The 22,479-nt window shown below is 44.3% G+C and overlaps 1 protein-coding gene and 1 long non-coding RNA gene across 2 annotated transcripts in view; both read left to right on the forward strand.

Annotated features, from left to right (window-relative positions):
* LOC113489122 (acid-sensing ion channel 2) overlaps positions 1-22,479 on the forward strand; it is a 514,852-nt gene that overhangs the window by 223,676 nt on the left and 268,697 nt on the right. The gene's annotated exons all lie outside the window — the stretch shown is intronic.
* Positions 1,979-20,572, forward strand: LOC113489123. The gene is made up of 2 exons (XR_003400005.1): positions 1,979-2,087; positions 20,205-20,572. It is a non-coding gene; the product is annotated as an uncharacterized LOC113489123 (long non-coding RNA).

The following is a 22,479-nucleotide window of genomic DNA, read 5'->3' on the forward strand; positions in this document are numbered from 1 at the left end:
GTTAACTCCGTTAAATCTGATGGAGACAAAGAAAGCCACAGGAAGGATGAAAGAAAGACAAATACAAACCGGCTTGTCTGTCTGTCACCCTTCCAGGAAAGCTGCCTTCCCCCACGGCAGCAGTGGGAAGGGAGGTGGGCAAGAACTGTCTGCCAGCAAAAGTTTCGTTACAGAGATTTCACATTGCTCATGGTTATTGATTGGGTCATCAAAATGAAAAATTATGTTTTGATTTCTGTCAAAACAAAGCAGTTCTCTTAATTTTGGCTTTATTTATTTATTTATGCCTCTACTTCCATCCTTTCAAAAAACACAGTGGATCATACTAAGGTGTAAAAGAAGGGGGAGTTTAATTGATGGACAACTGATGGATTTTCAGTTCATTAAGAAGTTTGAAATTGAAGTTCCTATGAACTGGAGGGAGAATGAAGGCAAAATTTCATTTCCTTCAGAGTGTGTTGTTGAAAAATCAGTCTTTTCCTCCCAGCTGATTCTGATTCTGTAAGTTGGTGTGAGAAATCTCTTTTGTCTATGCAGAAGAATGACGTTGGACAAAGCAAAGCCCATGGCTCTAATTAGTGCTTCTGTCAAGGCAAAAATCAACACAATAGTGACGCATGGTTGGACATGCTCCCCACATCATTTCACAGTCAAAGGAACTGCTAATATCTCAGTGTAACACGGGGGTGTAGGAGGGCTGTTCCTAACTTGTAATATGCAATATGAGCTTCTATTTCTTTTCTACCTTTAAGCAGTCTCAGTGTCTATGCTCCCTCCCAATTCTGTAATAGGTAACCTGAATTCTGTGCTGGAAACCTTCAAGGGAAATAGCCATTATGTATCATGATAGCATAAGTTTAAGTGATCATTAAACAGTAGGAGTTACTATTTGAAATCTATATCCTTACTAACCAGGCCATTCTGTTTCACTCCAGGTGAAATCCACCCCTGAGAAGAACAAGACCAAAGCATAATTTAAGCTCCACTAAAGCTTTGAAAAATAACTTCACCAATTCTGAGCACACTATTTTTTATTATTTTTTTTTTACATGGAACATAAAAACCTAACAAATTGTAACAGGGCTCCCATCAGTACCAATTCCCTCAAATATTAAAGCCTGTATTGTGCGTCTCTGCTGATAGCAAGCTTGAAAATGTATTGTGAACAGAACAAAAAACAGAAAAGTAAATAAATGCTGAAGTATTAAAATAGGAAGAACACAAAGTCTTGATTCCACAGCTGACAGGCACTTTGAAGGGAGAGCGATAGCATTATCCCTATTTTAGAGATAGGGGACAGCAAACCATCATGGCTTTCCCAAAGTAACATGGAAAGCCCGTGGCTGAGCTGACTGTTGAATCCACATCCACTATTCCAGACCCCAGGCGATATTGCCTGCATGTAGCACACACACCACTTACAAACTCTGGAGAATTTACAAAGCAGGTCAGGAGTTGGGGGGCAGGCCTCCACATAGATCTGTTTGTCAGAGAAGGGGAAAAATTATAATCAGAAGCATCTCTTCATTGTCTCCTTCTCTGCAGCCAGGAAGATCTCCAATGATTTAGGAGAGCATTTAATTAGCTACTCCATCTTGTTTGAAAAGGGAAGCATAGTTGGGGCTATGAATTAATAGATATGAATTTATCAAAGTAATCTGGTTGCCTGGAGGACAGGAGCCAGAGGCATATGTAAATCTCTGAAAACACTGTGACAGACATACAGCCCAAATTTTGGGACTTTGACAATCTCATTGTGAGTATTATTTGAATACTAGATGGCATTGAGGAGTGTGGGAGGCTGTGGATGCTTTGCCAGCTGACTTCACTGGCTGTCTCTGTCTGTAGCCAGCGGAGAGAGAGAGAGAGAGAGAAACAGCCTCCCTGGCCCTGGACTAGAGTGGGAGCCTAATTCAGGTGCTCAGAATCTTCATCTGAGGGAGCCAGTCTCTCATTAGCGACTGTAGGAGGAAATCAGGGAAAATTAACCACTCGGACTAGCCACAGCAGATGGTGTGAGCACTCTGCCATGGTTTTAGAGAGGATAAGTAGCAGCTCTCCAGGAGGCCAAGGTGATTGTTTTCCAGGTAGGGGCTTTCTGCTTGTGTAGTCTTGGCAGGCTGAACGATCTGAATTTGTCCTAAGCTAGAATTTGTTTCTCTGCATGTGAGCAATGGAAGGGAGTGAATGGTCATAGAACAGTGTCTTTGACCCCTCATTTCTTTTTTGTTAGGTAATGGTCTGATATTATTTTTACAAGCATCAGTAATGCAACCTACAGTTGGAAAGGCCAATCTTTAAAGTCACAAAATTTAATTTGTCCCTCTCTCAGGCTAATTTTAGAATCCAATTATGATCAAGAAAAGATCTTTAAAGAAAAATAACAATAAAAATTTGCTCCAGATATCTATAGAAGATAGAGCATGAGCAGCAGCTGAAATAGTCTTGGTTTAATTGGGGAAAAAAACCCCGTTTATCTTGATTTGCCTCATGTGGGGACTCAGGGATAAGAATGAAAAAATACTTGCAAAAGCAGGAAACTTTATTTCTTTTTCAAGATCTAATAATTCTGACAAGAACATTGAAAACATATCAGAGGAAAAGATCTTACTGTCCCCAGATGGAATAAGAGTGAAATTAGCAAATGGCACATTAACATATTTCTGATTATATTCCAACCTTTCTGCAAAAGGAAATGTATGGGGAATTAATTAATTAATTTGTGTAGTTTACAAGAGACCTAATTTTTGCTTGGAGTTAAAGACAATGAAGAACCTCTGCATCTGAGACAGAATCCTTTCAAAAAAGGATGGAGACCTTCACTTTCTGGTTAGTCTGAGCCTAAGCTTCAGGCTTGCTATTGTATGCTGTCTTTGGAGTCCCATTGAAGAAAGACTTCACAGGAATTGGGTGAGAAGTGTTTTTCACAGCCTGACAAAATTACACGTTCTACCCCAAGGAGTAGTTAATGCCTTATACAAAATGCAGTAAGCACAAAGATGGAGAGGCAGCTGATCTCCTGATTCAGGGGACTTACATGAAAACTGGCACGTATTCTTAAACCCAGGAGTCTTTTAGCCAAAGTCCTCCTCAGAGTTGAGAGTTGGCCCAAGGTTGCTGAAAGCATCAAAGCAGAAAGCTGAAAGGACACCAAAGGTGTTCTCTTGCTGACCTGCTCGGGTGGGGGGATCCTGGTGTGCCGTATCCCACCCATGATCAGGAGACTTAAGAAAAAATTAAAACACATCTGCCAGGGACAATCTTGTGCTCGGTGTGAACAGACTGGACTTTTTTTATTGGTTGTGTCTTTTTTGAATTTTAATCAAGAAATCCACATGGTGCTGAGAAGCTTTCTCCTAGAAAAAAAAAAAAGTTAAAATGGAAAACTCAGTTTTGCCATAATGACTTCTCTAAAAGATCTATTTCACAAGATACTTAAGGAATTCTCATAGCTACAATGCTTCCCAAATTATTAATGTAACAGAAGAAGTAGTTGATACCTGCTTCCATAGCTCTGAATTCCAATAATGAGTAGTAGGTGACTTGAGGAAGTAGAGAAAGTTTGACTTTGAGTCAGTAAAGATGGTCACCTGTATCATTTTGGAAACTTAGGTCAGTTTTCCAAACTGTTAAAAGGAAATATAATCCTTAATAATCCAAGTAACATGGATATCATTCTCCTTGAGCAGTACAGACAAAACCTTACAGCAAAGGGAATTAAAGTAGGGGATTTGCTTACAAAGGGAATGGAATAGTCTCTGAAATAAATGTTCAAATATCCTCCTTTTGGATTACCATCCAAGTTTGTCTCTGGGGGAAGAAAAAAAAAAACAAACCACAAAACTGTGTCACAGAAAGCCAGGCTGAATGTGTTGCTGGTGGACACTGCTTGGAAAAGAGACAAGCTCTTCACACTTAGACCTGGAAGGTAATAATAGACCTTAACAAGGCTCAGATGTGGCTTTTGAAGCCATTTAGTGCCTTTGCAGATCAGAGATGTTCTGATAGCCATTGGTAAAAACATCTATTGTTCCAACCAGGTCTACCCAGATCATGCTTTGTCCAGCAACTGCTCCTAGCCATGCCCAATATTTTTTCAAGCTTTTGCAGTGCTGAACCTCCAAATCAATGGAATAGAGAATGTATTATTATATGTGCTGAATGTGATATGTCAGAGAAGATAACCTTTCTCTTATGCAGCTTGCAGTGTGATATTCTCATTAGCCCCGTTACCGAGAGCCAGGCAAAGTCCTGACAGAATTAAATCACACGTTTCTAAAAGTCAGGCTGATTAACCTAGCTGGAACAAACTAACAAGGTAGATGTAGTTAGAGTGACCTGAAGTTTCTCAGTTAGAACTTTGTGTACTGAAAATAAAAATACATCACAATTATCGCTTTTCAAAGTAAAAGGTCATTTTTCTCTTTTGTAGAGAGAAAAGTGAAAAAATTACAGTGTTCTCAAAACAAAGTTCAGGTTTTCCATTCAAAAGAGCTTTTTGCTTAGGCATGTATGTTACATAAATAGGCAAAAGCTTTTCAGAATGTTCAAAATTTAAATTAAGCTCTTCAAAATAATTGGTATAAAATATTAGTATATTTGGGAGAGATATTTTGGTTTTTTCAATCTATGAATTTTTCAGCATTCCTTTCTGTATTGAAGAACAATTTTTCTTTTCTTTTTCATCTTGATGTTTTTTTTCCTGTAATTAAAAAAAATCATTTTAAGTGGCACCTTCCTCATACAATTTTTTGAATGAGAAGTAGAAGAAATGCTTTAATATTTGGCTTCATGGTATGGAGCTCAGTGCTGGAGTTACCAGCTGCATTCAGAGCCTGACTGGAGCAGAAGCTCCTGCTGGATGCCACAAGGGCCTTCAAAATCTATAAAGGTGTAAAAAATCAAGCAGTGGGAGTTGGAGTGTGGGAGCCAACAAGGGTTAACTTGTCCTGTGGACTTTATATATTAATTTTTTAATTTATGTTATCATTTACTCTGTGTAGTAAATTCACAGAATCATTCTAATACTCACTGACTGGCTGCTGGTGCCCTGGAACACCAGCGTCCCTCTGTCATCGCAGGCTGGCTCCTCGGTGACAGCATCCATCTGTAATGGACAGGCTCCTTCTCCGCTCTTATCTCTGGGCTGTACAGCTGACACCAGCTGTCAGGAGCTCTGCAGCACGATCTACCTTAGGTTCTGCCCTCCAGGAGTAAGGCAGTAGCTCCCGACAAAATTATTAGTATTTCTCTATCTACTGATTTAGGTTTTCTGGTGCTGAAGGGGCTCATTCAGTTGATGCAACCTTGGATAATCCTGCTTTGTGTAAAGCCTTGCTTTATTAGTGCGTGTTTAAATCAAGCTTCAAGACTAAACTCCCTGAACACCCTGTCTGACCTTGCTGTGGGCACATGGGTCTGACTTCCCATTGAGTCTTGCTTAAGCATGTTGAGCCTGGGGAGCTTTATTCTCCATGTAGGAGTGTTACATCTTTTGTCTGTCCTCCATCCAGGCAGTCAGTGCCCGAAGGATGGAAAGGGAAAGCTCCCTTTCAGGAACTCTGTGCCAGAGACTCTCACTGATTATTATTTTCGACCCTAGGAGGTGGCAAAGCCCCTGCTTGCCTTTCTCCTCTGCTGAGCTGCCTGAGCTGATGGTCAGTTGTGACCTGAGCGGGTGTAGTTTAAAGCACCACGTTTCACAGTGATTTACCCCTGCCTGGGCTGTGCCTCTGTTCAGCAGCTGAGGGACACGCAGTCCAGGAGCAGTGACCCCACAGCCATCCTAGACTCACCCGTCAAGTTTCTGTCCTTTCAGGGTCAGTCTCAGAAGGAATCTGGGGCATCTCTGCCCTGGCCTGCAACTCCCCTAAAATGGTCGTTGTGTGACCCTATGTGGCAGACACACCAAAGATGATTAAGAATTAAAATGAGTGTTTCCAAGGCCCATTTCTTTTGTTAGAAATCTTTAATTATTTGTAGTATGTTAATAAAGTTCATCTAGGTCACCTGAACTGTCTCTCAGTTGTTTAATAAATTACTCACTGAAGGCCTGAATTGAGCAAAGGTAGGAGATTATTTAAACATGCTGGTGACTGACTGGTATCCAAGCAAGAAAAAATTCTATTCAGTAGGAAACAAGTGGTCAGGAGAACATGAGAGAGCTGCGGGGTCTCTGTGGGGTAGGATGGGGGGAACTCAGGAGATGAGATACAGGGCAGGAGTGTCTGGAGAGGGATAGAGAGGGGTCAGCATGGCAACTTATCTCGTGGGAAGAGCCCTTGAGTAGAGAGGAGTAAGCACATTGCGAGTGTCTCTGGATATTCAATGAGTTAGGCTTTGCCCCAACTAGAGGAAGAGACCCTGCCTTCCCTGCTAGGAAAGGAAATGTCAGTGCTGAGGTCATGGTCAAGGCTTCACGTGAATCCCCATCTGGACATGCCTCCCTCCAGCAGCTGTGTGTCTGGCTTTCTCAGCAGAGTTCAGGACCTACAGGGGCTGTACATTCAGCCCTTCCAGCCAGTGCTGCCCCCTGGGGCGAGATGGGAAGATGCAGCTCTCCCAGGTCCTGCTTGTGCAGGTTTTGTCCCACTGCCACTTTTAGGCTGAGATGTGTTGCATCTGTCTGTGGCATCCCTGGTGCTTCCCTCTAGGATGCCTGGTTGGTGCAAGGACTTGGCCAATGAAGAAAAGAGGGTCAGGTTTTGATAACTCTTATCTTTTCTGTTTGAGACAGACTTCAGTCCTTCAGAAATCTGTTTGGGTGATGGAGGAAAGGAGGAGAGAGACAGAAAAAAAGCAATGCCAGGAAGAAAGACTGAGTCAGCATCACACTAGGAGAGCCAAGCATCTGCTGATTAGGGCACTCCCTTAAGAGACAAAAATCCAGGTTGAAAGCCACCTTATGCCTGAATCAGATATCCTGCATATACATTCTCAAAAATGGTAACAAGTTCTGGAATGTCCCTGAAATCACAGAATCATCTTGGTTGAAAAAGATCCTGAAGCTCCTCCAGCCCAACCATGAACCTCCCCCTGACCCTTCCCAACTCCCCCAGATCCCTCAGCGCTGGCTCAGCCCGACTCTTCAACCCCTCCAGGGATCCTGGAGACTCCCCCCCTGCCCTGGGCAGCCCATTCCAACGCCCAAAAGCCCCTTCTGCAAAGAAATGCTTCCTAATATCCAGTCTAAAATTCTATATCTAAAGTCTAATATCCAGGCTAAAATGCTTTTAATACTCCTACATGGAAATGATCTGGAGCTGCAGGTTTTAAAAATGTTTAACTTGAATAGCTGTTGTTTAACATTCTCTTTAATTATATTAAATTCTTTTTGTGCAATCAAATATTGCTTAGGGCCATTGGAAAGTGAAGTATTTCATTATCCTTGTAGGATATGAATACATCATCCAAATTCATTCCAAATACAAACCAGATATTTATTGACTAATTCTGCTTGTTCTGTGTTGCAAAGCTGACTTTCCATCTTGTCTAGGACTGGACCCATTGGAACTGATTCAGTCTGAAACGTTTAGACTCGAGTCAGTGTGCTCTCAGCAGCAAAACAAATGTGTTTGCTTTTTGTGCCACACACTTTCTTCTCTAGGATCAGGTTAGGAAAACCCAGGGATTCCCCTTATGGACATTTTTTATCGTTTTGCTGAGAATCCCGAACTCTAATTATTTTGTTTTCTTAGAGGAGGTCTTGAGTGATAAAAGAAGGAAAAAAAAAAGTTTAAGGATTTTTATGACAAAAAATGAATAAACAAAAATCGTAGACTGGAGGGTCAGAAGGGCCCTTGGATAGTCTCTTAAGGAGAAAACAGCTTCACACCCTCCACTCCTGACACTGCTTGTCCTGCTCCTTCACCAAACCCTCCGGTGGCAGCAGCTGCACTGTGTGTTCATGGAAAACGTGCAGTTCCTGGGGAAAGAAAGAAAAGCACCTTCATTTTTTTCTAAAAAGAATTTTCTGATGGAGAGGAAATGTTTAAGGGAGGCATTTAACCCAGCCTTAGCAAGAAGTATTCACCTGTAAATAGACATGAAGGTTACTTCTTTGAATTGGACACTCCAAGAATCATTCCTACGTTTTTCTTCTAACGCTCTTCAGCAGATGTCACTCCCATCAAGCTGATGGGAGAAAGAAGAGTTGTTTCTGAGGGCAGAGTTTGGTTGTTCATATGAGAGGGTTTTAAGGAACAAGTGAGGCTCTCAGCTCCTGCCAGTGCGAGTCATCTCTGTGTATGTGTGATCACTTCTGTTCTGCGAGGGCTTTAGATCCCATTTGCCTGCAAAACAAGAACTATTCCCACACTTGCCTGCTCTGAAAATCACAAACTGCTTTGTAATAACTTTACCTTCTCCTTTATCAGTCAATTTTTCCACTCATTGCTTCAGCTTTGCCCCTGTCCTTCTCTTTGCTATAGGAAGAGGAAAAACAAACAGTTCTGTATTTGTTCGTAATGTCTCTTTGACACTCATTTCACAAGAGCCTGGGAGCTGTCAGAGCCTAATGCACAACATCAAATTAACATTTATTTTTTTCTGAAATGGTAATTATACCCTTTGTGCTGTGCTGAGCTTGTGGTTTTTGAAGTGTAAATGTGGAAGCTACATCTAAGTTGCATTTCTGAGACATCACTATGGGGGCATATGTCCAAGTGCTCAGTGGGAAGACTTCTGCAGTCCTGGTGGGCAACAAGCTGAACATGAACCAGCGTCTGACCTTGCAGCAAAGGCCAACAGCATCCTGGGCTGCATTGTCAGGAGCACAAAGGAGGTAATCCTTCCCCTCTCTCCAGCACCAGTGAGGCACATCTGGAGTGCTGTGTCCAAGTCTGGGCTCCCGAGTACAAGGGAGATGTGGGCGTACAGGAGCGAGTCCAGCAAAGGGGTCTGGAGAAGTGTAAGGGACTGGAGTGTCTGACATGCAAGAAGCGGCTGAGCACTGGGATTGTTCGTTGTGGAGAAGAGGTGACTCAGGGGATCTATCAATGGGCGTAAATGCTTGATGGGAGGGAGTAAAGACAGATGCTTCTCAGGAGTGCCCACTGAAAGGACAAAAGACAATGGGCAGAAATGTAACCACAAGAAATTCTGTTTAAAGAAAAGAATAACCTTTTCTGTTGTGAGGGTGGCTGAACACCAGGCCAGGCTGTCCAGACAGGCTCAGGAGTCCCCGTCCTTGGTGACACTCAGAGACCGGCTGGACACGGCTCTGAGCAAGCAGCTGTGCTTGACCCTGCTTTGAGCAGGTGGGTTTGACTACATGATATCCGGAGGTTCCTTCCAACCTCAGCGATTACACAATATCCAGAGGTTCCTTCCAACCTCAGCGATTTTACAATATCCAGAGGTTCCTTCCAACCTCAGCGATTTTGCAAGAGGTTTGGAGGGAGCATCTGCACTTTGCTGAATGACCTCTTGTTGTCTCAGAGCATCAGCGCTGCCTAAGCACATGGTAAATCCTCTCTGCACTAAGGCAAGCAGAGGTCTGAAGTATTTTCGTTTTCTACTGACGTAGGGAACACTTGCCTATCCAGCTGTCAGGATCAGTGAATCCCCACAAGGCAGCTCTTCCTCAGTCCCCTGCCCTGTGCAGGCTCTTCTGCTGTGTTGTGTCTGAGGGAATGTCCAGAAATGACCGTGCCACCCTGAAGCTTAGTGCATTTTTCTCAGAGGAAAAGTATGCATGCAGAAGTTGCTCTTTTGCCCTGCAAAAGTTGAAATTTTCCTACGCCATGGGTCAAAATCCATCGCAGTTGAAATAAAGGGTTATTGTACAGAAGTTACATGGTTAAACAGTGCCACCCCTCTTTGGGTCTGAACGTGCTCCCCAGGTTATCCTCTGCTGTGGGGCGAACACAGCTGTGGAGTGCGCATCCAGCAGAGAGGGCATGCTACAGACGTTCTACTAAGGGAGTAAGAAAGTGATGGGACAAACAGGTGTTTGACTGAATGGAGATTTATTTTGTCAGCCTGGATCAGAATTTACATCTCTGCTCTGCTGGAGGTCCTGCTTTCAGCAAGAGAGCGCACTAGCAGCCAGCTTCTGGCAGTTGTGGACATTCTGAACATCAAACTCTCTTTTCTAAATGCTGCCTGATTATTTAATAGCTTTTTATTTTAGATAATTGTTTCAGTTAGGATGTTTTTTAAAGCCTTTTTATAAGAGAAAGCAGAGTCCAGAATTAGAAGCTGATAACAGTGATTCCTCAAAACCAGTAAATGAAGGAGGTAGTAGAGGTAAAGGGTGCTCTGTGTCTGCACCAGGCCATCCCAGGTCACTCAATTTTTCTGGGCATTTTCCCTCAAACCATCCTGACTTATCTCACCAATAGCTGAATTCATTCAGCTTTCCCGCTGCCAACTTGGGAGCTTGCTCTGGCCCTGCTGTCACCACCTCTCTGGGCCTTGATCACACTTCAGGCCACACTCCCTTCCCATCCGGGCCACAGGCTTGACAATTAATGTGCAGCGTTGCTCTTACCCAGGGTAAGCCAGTAGCAGCTCTGGGCAAGGAACCACAATTGTAAGGAGCAAAAATGCGGGGCCTGAATGTACAGGGCTGCAGAAAGACTAAAAGAGGAATTTGGAGGTATCTCACTGTCTTTATGGACTGTGCTCTTGCAGGCTGGTGTAAGTCCAGTGACTCCAGCAAACTGCACTGGATTTACACTGGGATAACTCCAGCTTGCTCTCAGTGTGTTCAGCCCATGCCAAAGTTGGGCGGCGAATTTGGGCCTGAGCTAACTTGGGCCTGAGCTGAGGGCTTGCATCTGTTCGATTTGTGCAGAGCTTATTGATTTCGTGGGCTCGGCTGGCTGTTGAGTGCCGTGTCCCTTGCCAGTGGGGTTGTGACAGCAGAGCTCGGCCACCTCCAGCCAGACGCCTTCCACCAGCCAGGCTTGGTGTAGGGCTGCTGCGATTCATAGGCAGCCACGGCTCCGGAATTAATGCCTTCCAAAAGCGACTCAGAGTGTCCTCTGGTCGACTGCAAGGTGTGACTCCTGGACCAGAGTGAGCACATCTGGAAACAAAACATTTAATCTAGGCTTCAGTAAAAACGGGATGACATGGCAGAGTGCCTGCAGGGGCAGCGGGCTGCATGCAGGGGCGTGCATGCTTTCATCCAGTCCCTGGTCTTGTTAACACATGAGCCCTGGCTGAAATTCTGTCATCCATTCGAGGAGAAGGTGGTAGAAGACACCTGATAAGGTAGAACAGACAAAGCCATTAACCTGAAGAAACAGATTGATGTTCTCTTCCTGCTAAAGCTTATCAGAGGAGATGACAAGAGACACAGACATCTCGTGGTTGCAATCTCTAATCACGCGGAAGGGAGACATCATTGCACAGCACTAGGCTGGTTGTTTCAGCAGCACCAGGCTTGAAGGAGAGCATCTCTGCCTACCTGCACTCCCTGTACGGCCTCCGTCAGTTTAATCTCTTTAAAGCTGGTACTCACAGCAGCTCTGTGAAGCCGAACAGCGCTGTCAGTCCCACATCACTGCAGGCAAATGAAGTGCCTGTGAACCTTCAAACACCTTTTCCTCCTGCTGTGGCTGAATGTACAAACTACAACACAATAGAAGGAGAAATGCACCATGGCATAGAGCAGAGCCTGTAGCTGAAATGGGGCGGGGGGCTGGGAAAGCCCCTAATGTGCCACTTTGTGCTGGGGAGCTGCACCCTAAGAGAAGTGTGTTGCAGGGCAGAAGCTGAAGTCTGAGGTTACATCCTTAACTGAGGGTCAGTCCTGGCATGTGCCAGCGTGCTGTATCCTGGCTACCACCTGCCTAAGGCAGCTGTGCTCTACACGGGGATATCATGGACCGTGCAGGGGGGGCCAGTGCTCCCCCCTCTCCTAGTCACCACCCCACGAAGGAAGCACCATGCTGCAGCACCATGATTCCTCTGTTAGCCCAGTGAGTCTGACCTGTTGCCAAAGATGAGATATTTTAAAAAGTAAGATGGGGAAGATAAGAGGATCGTTCTTTGAGGAGCATGCAAAGCCATCTGTCCTCACAGAAACTGTGGAGATACACAAGTTTTATCACTTCTATCTCCTCCACATCTGACATTTCTAAACCAAAGGCATGATACGTTCTTCCTTTGGACCGTGAAGGGCAGATGATCACCTGGCTTTCAGGTAGCTGTCTCCTTGCATCAGCTGAGTATCTGCCTTGTGGGCATCACATAAATCCACCCCTGTGACATGTCTGCAAAGCGAGTAACAGACATTTCTCTTTCAAGCTTTCTGCGTCACTGTAAATGTTACTGTACAAGTGTATCCAAGAACCACATCTGCCAGTTTGAAGTTCCTCACAAGATTTATGAGCTATGGACTTTTACAGACTTCTACACATATATGATACTGCCATAGCTACTAATTGTTAATAACACCTTGTAACGAAGGCCAGCAGTGTGTCTCTGGAGAGAGGGAAAGCGAGTTCTGTAGCTTTTGGGTCCATCCACACTGTTACTTAGCAACAAACTTGAGGTCTCTTGATCAGCCCAAGACATGTAAACTGGAGACATGTAAACATCCAACCTGGCCTTGAACCCCGCCAGGGAGGGGGCAGCCACAGCTTCTCTGGGTAACCTGTGCCAGGGCCTCACCACCCTCACAGGGGAGAATTTCTGCCTTAGATCTCATCTAAGGAAGTTTAAAATTGTTACCCATTGTCCTATCCTTACACCCCTGATAAAGAGTCCCTCCCCAGATCTCCTGCAGCCCCCCCTTCAGCACTGGAAGGCTGCTGTCTGTTCAGGAGTTTCACCACCTCTTTGTACTCCTTCCCCACTGGCTTTTTATGGAAGGGGTTAAGGCAATGCCCTCATACGCCTTCACTGTTACAGCTCCTTTCTTGTGATGCTAAGGCAGCTCTGCCATACTAATTGGAAACAAAAACGTCCTTATAAAGTTGTTTATTGATTCTTGAAGTCTCTAGTGATACAAACATTCTGGATGGCTGAGTGGGATCCTGTTCCTTGCAGCTCTGTCCACACAGACCAGCCGAGGGACAATGTCCTCTTTGACTTCCGATGATCAATGCGAGAGTAGAACAAGATGCCTTTGGGAGTTGTGAGAAACTGGCATGATGCAGAGATAAAGTATTATGGCTCAAAGGAAACACATCTATTGAGTGCTGATCAAATGTGGTCTGTTTAATTGCACTTGTGACCCATCCTGTCCTCTCTCTTTCTCTCTGGTGAACCACGATTACGGCTTCCCTGGCTCAGCGCGTCTCAGCCTGTCGTGTCATACCAAGCCCATTCTGTGACACAGGGGAATAGGATGTGACAGGGTAGGAACAGCCTGATGGGCTGCAAGGCTGGAAACAGAGGTGAAGTGAGTTATTTTTGGATGGGATGCCAGCAATTGACAGATGATGTAAAACAGATCTGGCAGATGAAAGGGCCAAGCTGCTGTTTTCAGCCTTGGCAGAGGGACTTACTGACCTTTAAAGATGGTTTGGCACAACCCCCACTGCTGAGTCACAGCGACCCAGCAGTGCATGGGTTGATCTCACTGCCCGTGGAGGAAGGATGCTGTCATGTTTAAGGCACAGGATGCTGGAAAAATAGTTTAAACATTGGCTGTTGCACTGGCCTGTAATAGGCCCAGGAGCAGGTTGCACCAAGCTGGAGTCACCTTAGTTCTAAATGCTGAGCAGATGTCTGAGACAATAATTTCAGCTTCTTTCTAGTCAAGAGAGACAAGCATGCCTCAGGGGTGGTACAGACAGACGCCCGAGACACCCGGAGATGAACTGCTGTCTGGTGCTCCCCCCTCGCTAGACGGGTTTAAAGGTCTAGGTGTGTGGTGGAGGATGGGTGACTTGCATAGTTGGAGACATTTAACAATCAGGTGTCTAATATTAGGTGAGGTGAATCCCACCCTTTGTGTCTCTGCCTGTCATCTCCAAAAAGGCATGAATAAACTATTTGGATTCCATTTATCATTAAAACCTGCGTGTCTTGTATGACACTTCTTTGGAAGCGTGGACTGAGCCAAGGATCTCAGATGACGTTTTTACTTCAGGGGGAACTTTGAGGCTCCAAGGGTTTGGAGTAAATCCCTACTATCCCGATCTGTCTCTGTACCACCCTCACTGGTGTCAAACACAGTATTTTAAGACTCAGTGAATCAGCTCTTCTCCCACTTTAAGGAGGAAATATTTCCTTGCAGTCAGTGGAAACCGTAAGTGATGAAGCAGGGATTGCATTTATCTCAGAAAGTTCCTGGAAATATCCAATGCCTAAGAGAAATCAGAGAAGACTTGAATAAAGCAAAGGCATACAGGGCCTCCATGACTTCAGCTAATGCTGTTTTCTTACAGAAGCTACTCAGAACCATGGATGTTTGCTGGGAGACTTCGGAAATCTATTTGCCTTCTGGCATGAAACATTCCTTTGACTGTTAGTCGTATTTTCTCTGAAATTATAGCCATAATACAACGGCAGATGCTGTTGGGACAATACATAATACTCAAGCCTGCCCTGGGGTAAAAAGGATTTTCCATAGATTGTCAGTGACATTAATTCTTGCTAACCATAGCAGCTTTATACGGACACATTTCATTTCGGTTGTGATGATGAAAAAACCCAAATTAACTGTGAGGAAACCCCCTTTGCCAGCGTCATATTAGCCAGGGCAGAAGGTCCTATCAGATCAGCTTTGGATACCAAATTTTTTCTCCCCTGCCAGAGTGGTAAGGAAAGGCAAACGAATCAGATTTTTTTTTAAAGGGATAACTTTCTTTATCTATTTGGTCTGAATTTAGTCCTCTTTTGAACTAAATCATCACAGGAAATACAGGTAATTTTGAGACTTTACTTTCAACTGCTTGTTGACTTTTTGCAAAGTGAGGCCCCAGGGTATTTCCCAAGTGGAAATCTTTGTGCTTAGAGAGGGAAGCTCTGTGCATCTTTCCCATCTCAATCCCTGGGAGAGCTCTGCGCCCAGTCCATATACTACTACTGCTTGTCAAATCCAAATCTGCAGCATGAACAATCCATCTCCAACACCTTCCCAGAAAAGTCATACCCCTTCGGTTTAGCAGCATGCCAGAGGAAACTTCCAGCTTTCACAGGGCAGGGTTTGGGGATTTTTTTACACACTGTGAAAAGGGAAGAGAGAGCATCTGCCTCCTGAAGGCTGCCTGGCATCCTGTTTATAATATATCTCAGAAGATAACATCCTTCCCTGTATGTGCCTTCCAGAACTTGTTCTCAGTAAAGCTCTAGTGAATCCTTCCCAAGGGCATGTTCGTGCACAGTCTCATGTCTCCCCACGATAGGATCTTGTGAGCATTTTGCAGTTTAAAGAGGGTACATCTCAAAATTTCCAAACCCACTTGGCAGTTTCATGCTGCTCTCAAGTTTCTCCTTTCACCAGGATTTCAAGTCCTGCTGAATTGTTCAGTCAGCTCCTAGGACAGGGACCAAGATCACTGACTTATGTTAGTATTGGTGTCTGATATTCATGGCAAGAGACAGGAGCTGCCATAAAGCATACACACAGCTTTGTCAGGCACCTTTTGCCAGATTTACAGCAGCGAATAACCCTCCATGGGTTGAAGAAGGAGCCATGCAGCTCCTTAGGGACCATGATGACGGCAGAGGATGAGGTTCCAGAACAGTGAAAAGCCACATTTCATTGCTGCTTAGTGGTGGGGGTGGTTTTTATCTTGTGTTTACCAGCTGTGCCCATAGCCGTGTGAGCTTGACAGCACTGCCTCCAAACTGAAGAGTGGTTTTTCAGCTGCAGCTGAGGACTACTGAGTTGTTAGACCCTGGGCTGTGAGAGCCCAGCCTGTTTGCTGGCAGGTTACCAAAGTGTTGTAAAGAGTGAAGATGCTGCTTTTCCTCTCATGTTCTGAGAACCTCAGGTAGGAAGTTCTGCACAGCATGGTGCAAAGATGGACATCCCAGCCCTGAATGAAGAGCAGAAAGAAGCTGGTTTGTAGGTGCATGCTAAAGCCTCGTGGAGCAGCTGTTATACTGAAGCCTGAAGTCTGGTGGTTACAACCTCAAAGCAGAGAAGACAGCCTGAGAGACCCCGCAGACTTCTTGCCTGTTAACTCTTACTCAGGGTATCCACAGTAGTCCAAATGCAGTTTATTGGATATATATTGTTCCTGTGCTTCTGGTTTTACTAGGAGATATTACTGTGTTTTCTCTATGAAAGATGACTAAGAAACATTTATGCTGCTCTCTTGGGGTTCCACATGGGATGTGCTGAGGCTCACATGTAGTTAATATGTTTTCTAAAAAGACAAAGCTTCCCCTGGGCTTCCGCAAACATTTGAAATGAGTTAGAGGAGGATTGGGAGTATAATATTAGCTATGTTATTGCTTTGTTATATTGCTGCCGGAGGAGGCAAGACTCCTCTTGTCATGTGTGAGAGGGAAAAGAAAATACTGTAATGATTCCTCTTAGCCAAGAAAATCCCTGCTCTGGCTACGCTATAGAGAGACCCAGGGCCAGAAAGTAAAAGCGTGGTGATGCATATAGGCTCTGGGATCTCTATTATTTTCATGTTGCTCTAGTGTTGGAGTATAGAATCACTGCAAGGTGTTCGTGGAAGCCCAGCATTTTGACAGTGGAGGGGGGAACTCACAGCTGGGACTGAATGTTGTTATCAGGGTGCGATGTGGGAGGGCCAGGGCTTGGCTCCCGAGGGATGCAGCGGGTTTAGGCTGGAGCCTGGGTAGGCTGGGCAGCCCCGGGCCCTGCTGCTGGGTGTACGGAGCTGCACGTATGGGGGTGTGTGTATCTGAGAGATACATAACAGAGTCTTTGCTGCCTTCTTCTCCTGGACCCTTCAGCCCCAGCTCTCAGCACAGTTCTGCCCCCCTGTCTCGGTGTGTACCGTGTTGACCAAAGAAAGATGCCTTCAGCATCGCAGCAAGTGCTGCCCTGGCAGGAGGGGGTTTTAAATTTTTACTTGCTTACTTAGAAGAAAAAGAATGCTGCAAGCAATGGATTTTTAAGTCCTAATTTTGCTTCTTGATTAAACATTTAAAAGATTGCATAGATTCGACAGAAGACCAGACTGCCTATTAGCTTGCAGTTGCATTAAATGTATCAAGCTAATTTAGCCCTGGCAGTCTGCCAGGAACAAGCACATGATTTGCTTTAGAGACAACCTAAAATCAGGTTTTTTTAAATAAAAATTCAGAATAATCCACTTTAACAGGGTTAATTTTTAAAGAAAATTGAAGCAATTAATTGTTTATCATTTATACCATATTGATTGAATGGGAAGCAGGCATCATCTCTGATGCTTCAGTTCCAACTCTGCCTCTGTCTGTGGTTCTAACGGTGAGGAAATGCTGTCTGAAAAGGTTTTTCCAAAACTGTTTTTTGGGAATTTGAGCTAATTGATGGGAAACCTGGAAAGAGTTGGATGAAGATCTGCATAGTGAATTTGTTCAGAAAACAGCGTTGTGGTCTGGGCTAGCGGGAGAGGCTGCCCTGCTCTCCAGCTGTGTGAGGGATTCAGGCTTTGCCTGCGGCTGCGGACCCCATGAGCCGAGCTCAGCTCTGCTTGTGCACTGCTGGGCTTTATAGAGCGGCCACAGAAGGATGGGCAGCATCTCATCTGAGGTGAAGCCTGATGATACAAAGCTTACCTGTGAGCATTTGCACTTCTGAATATTTAGAATGGCATTTCCTGGGCTACATCATGCCTGTGTTGATGCCTGGAACCTGGTGGGAAATTATGCTTCATTTCACGATGTCCATGTAATTAAGTGTTTTCCCCCTGCTCTTCCAGTGTTTTCTGCACTGATATATGACAAGCTCTCTGAAGGGAGGCACTCTGTGCTGAGTGCCCAAGTAAAGCAGAGCACACGCTGCTGTAAATCTGGCAAAAGGTGCCTGACAAAGCTGTGTGTATGCTTTATGGCAGCTCCTGTCTCTTGCCATGAATTTCAGACACCAATACTAACATAAGTCAGTGATCTTGGTCCCTGTCCTAGGAGCTGACTGAACAATTCAGCAGGACTTGAAATCCTGGTGAAAGGAGAAACTTGAGAGCAGCATGAAACTGCCAAGTGGGTTTGGAAATTTTGAGATGTATCTTTAGGTTGATGCAAAGTGATGGTGGGCAAAAAAGTTAGGTGTTTCACCAGAGGCTTCCATACATCCCCAAATCCTAATGGATGCCCACAGTGGGAAACAAGCAGGGTGGGCCCAGCATGTTGTGGAGGGTAAGGAAATGAAAAACTCATTTTCTCAGTCCCAGCTGTAGTGATGGTAACCTTTCATGGTGACCACAGGCCCAAGTGAATTCTGTACATGGACAGGAGGTAGGGATGTTTCTTGCTTTGCGTTAAGCTGGGGTGTAGAAGGCTCTGGAGAACAGACCTTTAGGAAGAATCTTGCTTTCATTCCCAGCCAACAAATTCAATTTTTAATTTCTCTGATGATATGAGACTTCCAGAACCTGTGCTGTATTGTCAGAACAAAAAGACTCATACCCTGAGCCAGAGAAGTGTCACACTCATCAGTTCCCCCCTTCTCCCTTTGAAGGTGACAATAACCTTTCAGCAGCGGAACTTCTGCCTCAGACATCATTTTCAATTTAGCTTTCATTCAGGGAAGAACAAGTGGGAAGTGACTTTCCAGCTAGAGCAGCTCTCCTGACCACGTTGCCCCCAGGCATGCGGAAGGTCCCTGCTCTGGAATTGCACTGCTTGCATGAGCTGGAGACAGCTGCCCTCTCTGACACAGCAGGGAGACTCTTGGGGTTAAACCAAAGGTGGATTATTTACTCTATGTGCACAAATAAAATCCTTATGTTTTTTTTTCCCATTTTTTTTTTTAATCTGAAAAGTTGGATGAATAGGAAAAGTCAATTGCCTTGGTTCCAGTTTGCAGTGAGAGAACAATTTCAATTGATTTGAAGGAAGGAACAGTTTGGGTAATGATCACAGAAAGAGGCTGAAATTAGTCAATAAATAAAGTGCAACATCTCATCCTGCCTCCACTTTCATTAGATTAGATACACTTTGAGATTACCTTCTGAGGCGATAACGCATACACTGCCCATTTATAGGCAGCCTGGAGTATTGCATCCTCATTGTATGGGGCATTTGACCAGCACGGGTCTGGTAGAGGATGTCCTGCAATAAATGCTGTGCCTATATATAGTCTGCTCAGGACTTTATTCTAGAAAAATTATTCTGCTCACAATGTGAAATACCCTGGAATAATATAATCTACCCTTTGCTGTTGATGCTAGCAACTCTGCAAACAGAAGTTATACCTGATTCATTATTTGTATTCCCATTGTACAGATGGAAATACTTTGTGGAAACAGATGAGTGAGCTGAACTGCTTAAGGTGGTGGCAATTATGGGTTAGAAACCAGGACACCTTGAATTCCCTGGCAGACCCCCTCACTGCTGTGGCATGTTCTCTATACCTGATGGAGAGGAGGCACGGCGAGTGTGGAGAAGGGGTGTCTGAGAAACGTGCTGTCACATTTGTGAATCACCGCAGGACATATCAACCTTCAGGCACAGTTAGAGCTATAGGAAATCAATATTTAATACAGTTCATTTAAAATTCACAGACACTGATGTGTTAGGAGAGGAATAGATTAACATTCACTATATACCAAAATCACTGTTCTCCAAGATCTTTAACTACACATCCTCTGGAAATGGCAATTTATTATGTCAAGCATGCGAAGGAGAAGGAGAAAGAAGTGGGAGCTGGAGTTTTAAAGATTTTAAAATTTTATATTTAATTTATTTAAGCAATAGGGACCTTTTCCTCCATGTAACACATTGTGCCACAAGGTTTTCAGGTGGATCTGTGCACCTTCAGTGTGGTCAGGCAGATAGAAGCTTGTTCATCTGAGATGCTGGATGCTCTGACGTGAAAGCCGTGTGGGTGTGCCCCATGGTGCAGCGCTCAGGGTACTACAACTACGCTGCACCGGGCTTTATCAGCTTGCTGTGATCATGTCTCTGAAGTGCTTCTGTATGGGAGCTGGCTTGTGTTTGGCCAGCTGGGTGAGTGGGCAGAGAGACCTGGGACACACAGGGCTCTTCTGTGCCAACCACCTTTCATGGTCAGTGGAGAGATGCAAGGACTTCCAGAGTGTATTTAGTTCCTCCTTAACTAGACCTCTAAACTCACTTAGATGAATCTTTTCTGTTTCTTTCTCCTGGGCATGAAGGGAGCTGTGAGTGACTGCTGAAGACATCTGCTCTGTAAATACTGGATGTGAAGTGAGTGGAGCCCCACCAACACAACTGTTCCTCACACAGGGAGGTTGGATTCCCCATGTCCAAGAAATGAAGGGGTGAGCTCTGCTGTGTGTCCACGTGGACCTGGGGTGTGACTGGAGAGAGCAGCCAAAGACAGGTTGTAGGATACTGGAACACTTTTTGCAAGGGAAAGGATAAGACATGACTTTATTTTTAGAGGTGGATGGTATTTTTAGATTAACTTTTTTTCCCCTGGAAGACTTGTATTTAGGTTGAGCAAAGCATTTTAAATAATACTGTCAACTAAAAAGTCAGTGGATCATCTGGTTAAAAAAAACCCAAACAAACAAAACAAAACCCAAGAATGAAATAAAAAAAGATGGAAGAAGTTACAATATTTTCTGTTGACATTTGCAAACAGAAAATTTCAGGTTTTCTATTTCTGTTCAAAATAGACTCTGAGTTTGTAAAAAAAGTAAAGAAGTATTGAAAAGCTGAAACCCCAAATGAAGCATTTAATTTTGGACCATGTGAAATTGAATGCTTCTCTTTTGTGTTTTCATGCTGTTGTTTTTTTAATCTTTTCTATACTGGATATCTCAGGAACTTCTGAAAATAGTTTCCATGGTAAGTTGTGTCCCCCCACCTACAACCAACAATTTTATGTCTGATTTTCTTGTGAAAAAAAAAACAAACAACAAACCCAACTAAAACAAAACAGGTGTTATTCTAGCTTTGTTTGTTAAAAAAATCTTGACCCAATAGGTTCTTCAAAACATGTTGCATCTGCAAATTAAACAATCCTTTTACAAGAATAGCTCTTCTCATTGAAGAAGCCATCAACAAAACAATTATGGGTTGTGCAGAAATATGTTCTTTCTTCTGAGCCTCCTTTCTTCCCTGCCCTCCCCATCCCCACTGGAAGCCTTGTATCACCTGCAAGCTGTCAGCAAATACAAACCATCACGACTGAGGAGCGTGTTGTATCGAGTTTCTTCTGCTGGCTCCAGAAGCCGTAGGGTAAGGGTGGGAGGGCACAACCTGGGGGTGAGCAGCAGGCAAGTCATAGCTCTGGGGAGCCATCATGTACAAGGTGGAGGGGCCCTGCTCACTCCCATGGCAACGATTCCCTCGGAGAGTGACTGCGGTCTCTCTGCTGTTGGGGTTCAGAGGTGTGCAGTTGTAACCCTGGGGACGGGGTTGCGGTGTGTGGCACCGCCATCTGCTTTCTTGGGGTCAGTTGTCTTCAATTCAAAACTCTTTGTCTAGGGGTAAGAGCGGTTCATCTAGTGCAGTGGGATTCTGGTCCAGCTGCAGTGCTCCTAGACAGAAATTATAACACTATTAAGCAACAGGAAGGCTGAGCTGGAGTTTGTTTACCGTTATGTTCACATCTAATTTTATCTGATTTAGTTTTCTGCAGAGCACTGTCATCTCTCCTGAGAAGACTTGGCCCCATTTCTGTTATCTCTTAGATGAATTATTGGAATTATTTGGACATTTTTGTTCAAACGCAGCAACATTAAAGTTGTTTTCAACCCTACCAGTGGTCAAATAACAGCCACTGTTTAGCTCAGCCAAGGCATGTATCTTTTGCTTGCCAAATGTGTTACTCGGAAATCTGTTCTTTTCTCATTTCTCCACCTGTGATGCTGCTGGTGATGGAAGGAAACTTTTTTAACTCTCTGTCTCACTGGTTATTATCGACTTGGCAATGCAGGCGAGTCGATCTCAAGAACACATAAATAGTTCTGCAGTATGTGAAGTACAAGTGGTCCAATATACTGTCTTTTAAAAAACCTGCTGGTTCCCTTTTCTAAGGACTACAAGGACTAGAATGACCTGAGAAAAGTGGGCACTGCCTAAGCCAGGCTCCCACATGATTGGGAACAGCTCTTTTTTTTTTGTTGTAGAGAGTCCTACATGAACAGTATCATTTAGAGGCTGGTCTGAAGAAAGTTTTGCCCAAAAAAACCTTCTGAAAATTCACTTTTGTAAACTATTTACCTTCAAGTCCTTATTTGGAACAGACATAATTTTATAGAAAGTACAAGGAGAACTTCGGGCCAGCTCTCAGGCTCTAAGGGTAAGGGGGCCAGACATGAACTCTTCTCCTTCCTCCAGTCCTGCTCAGTAGTGCTGTGTTCCTGGGTTAGGGAAGGCTGAAGATGCCTCCAGAGTAGTGGTTCCTAAACCATAATTCTCCAATGAGTAGTTTGAGAAGCTGTTGTAAGAGTTCCGCAG

This window comes from Athene cunicularia (assembly GCF_003259725.1).
Source record: "Athene cunicularia isolate RWA chromosome 27 unlocalized genomic scaffold, athCun1 chr27_part1, whole genome shotgun sequence".
Classification (NCBI taxonomy): domain Eukaryota; kingdom Metazoa; phylum Chordata; class Aves; order Strigiformes; family Strigidae; genus Athene; species Athene cunicularia.